This window comes from Pteropus alecto, unplaced genomic scaffold (assembly GCF_000325575.1).
Source record: "Pteropus alecto unplaced genomic scaffold, ASM32557v1 scaffold3, whole genome shotgun sequence".
Lineage (NCBI taxonomy): Eukaryota > Metazoa > Chordata > Mammalia > Chiroptera > Pteropodidae > Pteropus > Pteropus alecto.
Window position 1 is genome coordinate 70,302,800 of NW_006442484.1, and position 3,345 is coordinate 70,306,144.

Here is a 3,345-nt window from a genome sequence, read left to right on the forward strand (position 1 = left end):
CTATTAAATAAAAGTTCCGTCTCACTCAAGATAACTACTCTTCTTGGTGTTTTTTCTTATAATAACTCTAGAAGCTATAAGATCAAAGAAAGTGCTTTTTCCCTATTCAGGATAATAGCGCAACTAAATTACGCATAAATAAACAATTAAACATCTTAATTCCTAAGAAATGTAAGGAGAAACTACCAAAATATTGTATCTTGATAGCATAATTGTAATGTCATTTTCCATAAAATAAATATAATGTGATTTTTAAGGGAACAAAGGGCCAGATACACATCTAGCCTGAACCAAGAAAAATATAAGGCCATATAAATTATTACTAAGCAGTTTATATTTCTTTCCTTAAAATAATTTATTCTAATAGACACAAACATATAATCAAACTTTTATAAATTCTTAACAATAATTATGTAACACTGTTTAGAACACACAGAATATTAAAATAACTTTTACCGAGTCAAAGCAATATGAACCAGACTGTCTAGATTCAAACATAAAACTTAGTCATCAGTTTAACTGGGAACTCACTTTCTTGGAAATTTCCAAATTGTTTTAAACCTGACTTGTTCTTAGAACTCTTTTTGCCATAAAAATGCTTATGATATGATATCCTTTAAAGAAGTGATCAAAGAGGAGAAATTATTTGGTGATCTTGAAAGGACTGGAAATCACTATAACTGAAAGCCCAAGTGAAGACAGTAAAAATGAAAAACAGTAACTACAATAATTTTATAGGAAACTTCCATTGGGAAACTGTCCTTGAAAATATTTCCCTCAAATCCAACAGACAGAACCAGTAAGCCTAAGGTTTTATTTCTATCTTCCTATCCACCTTCCTACAAACATCAACACCAAATTCAACACACCTTAGAGGCCAGCAAGCATCAAGATAAAAGGAATCTGAGTCTCTGAATGACCCTGTACAACCAAGTTGCCCCACCAGCCTGAACACCCCCACTCACTTTTGAAGCATTATGCATCTTTATAAATTCACTATATTTGGGAAACTTTGTAACAGCAGCTTAACCTGTAACTAATTTTATTGTTAGAACACGTAAAATAGTAAGTACATTTTTCAGTAAAACCTTTTAGAAATGTAATTACTGACTAAAAAAATAAGCAGATTAGAGTAGATATATTCAATGAGTAGTTAAATAGTATTAAGGTCCATGTTTTAAGTTAAAAAAAATAAGTATAAAAATACTGAATACTCTTAGTCATTGTAAGAATTATTTGTAGTTAAGGAGGTATATTAAAAATTAGGAGTAATTACAAAGAATAAAACTATAATGCATAGTTTCCAAACCAGCACAGGAAAAGAAAGGAAGGAAGCAAATTATACCAACTCAACAAAAGAGAGGTGAAAAACAAGACACAAATCTAGAGAAGAGAAATAAGGGCACATAAAAAATGAAAACTAATTTGAATGGATGTTTTTAAACTATATACTTTATAAGCTACATATAGCTACGTATGTAGCTTGTAAAAGAAACAGGATAAAAAATTTCTATCTACCAAACAGTATTACTTCAAAATGTAAGAAGCAAAAACAGAATTACCAGGAGAAACTGAAAAATCCACAATGATGAGGGGACATTTTAAACAAATCTATATCAGAAACTGAAAGATAGATTTTTAAAGATATAGAAGATATATACAACAAAGTCAACCAGTTTAACAAAAAGAGAATTCTATAATCAACAAATAAAGAATATTCATTCTTTTCTGTTATACATTGAGCATTTACATAATTTGATTAGTAATATGTCACAAAAAATGAAATCCATACAGGCTAATTAGTTCAGACTACGCTATACTTAAATACTTAAATAATAAATTACCAAAAAAAAAAAAAAAAGAACCAGAAAAACCAAAGGTTTCATGAGTTCAGAAATATAAAGATGAACTATTAAATAAATCTTGGGGGAAAAAGGTTAATCACATTTGAAATAAAAAATATTAAGAACAGAACAACAATGAAAGAATTAAATATATATTATGTATTCAAAGCGATACTAGTATGAACCCAAAATAAGAGTTATGAAGTCAAGAAAACAAAACAGCAACAACATAGTAAAGCCAATGAAAATAAAACAAAAAAATAAAAGAGAAAAAACTGATGAATTAGAAAACGCAGAGATAAAGGAAGATCAATAAAACCAAAAATTTATTCTAGGATCAAAAGACACAAATTTCTGAAAAAAATCTGAAAACAATATAGGGGGACTTTTGTATTAAAAGCAAACTTATCATAGAGCTGTATAATCAAGATAGATTAGTAAATCCAGTAACAGATTCATACATATATGGAAAACTCAAAATGTGACAAAATGGTTAAAACTAGAAGGTGAAGATGAACTACTATAATTTATAAAAAGGTTTTCGTCTGACTATCCACATGAAAAAGAGAAAGTTAGGTCACTACTCTCAGAACAAATATAGAATTAATATTAGGGATAGGATTTCCTAAATAAGACACAGAGAAACACAACCCATAGAAGAAAACATTGATTCATACAATTATACTGAAGTTAAACTCTCCGTTCAAAAATAGGTACTTTAAAAACATGAAAAATCAAGGTACAACCTGAGAGATGTGTAATATTTACAACTGACCAAGAATAGTATCCAAACTCACAAACACATAACCACCACTGCCACCGCCACTCCCCAAAAATAAAAAAGATAAGTTAGCATTTAGACAAGAAAAAAAAAAAAAAGATAATTAATTACACTGTGTCCCAATCTCACAACATTCTGTAACAAATTAAAACAGCAATAAAATAATATTTCACACCCATTACATGGGAAAAATTAGGTCAAAAAGTATAAAATGTTGGCAAGAATGTGGAGAAACAAGAGCTCTTATGCACGTGACCAGTGGGATACTGATTATCCAATCACATCAATGAGTATGAGAAAGTTGAAGATAGTCATGCCTAAGATCTAGCACTTCTGCTTTTAGATTTATTGCCAAGAGAAGCTCTCCATAGGCTCACAAGAAAACATATAAATGGTAGTCATTATAGTACTGTTTTTACTGGAGTAAAAAATTGAAAAATGTCTATCAAAAAAACAGAAGAGATAAGCCTTCCATTGTACTCATACAAGTCCATTCCCTCATACAGTTAAATAACATACTGGGAAGTATAAAAATGCATAAATATTATGCTGAGCAAAAACAAGCAAGTTGCAAAAGAGTTTGTAATATGTATCATTTATATAAACTTTAAAAGCATGGAAAATAAATATATGTAGATACAGTGACATTTATGTGCCAATAGTATAAAAGCATACACAAAAAATAATAAATATCAAAAAATGTTAGAATCAGAATAGTGG

The 3,345-nt window shown here is 29.1% G+C and overlaps 1 protein-coding gene across 1 annotated transcript in view; it reads right to left on the bottom strand.

Annotated features, from left to right (window-relative positions):
- The window catches only part of KANSL1L (KAT8 regulatory NSL complex subunit 1 like), a 120,620-nt gene that overhangs the window by 61,930 nt on the left and 55,345 nt on the right, over positions 1-3,345 (bottom strand). The window lies entirely within an intron of this gene.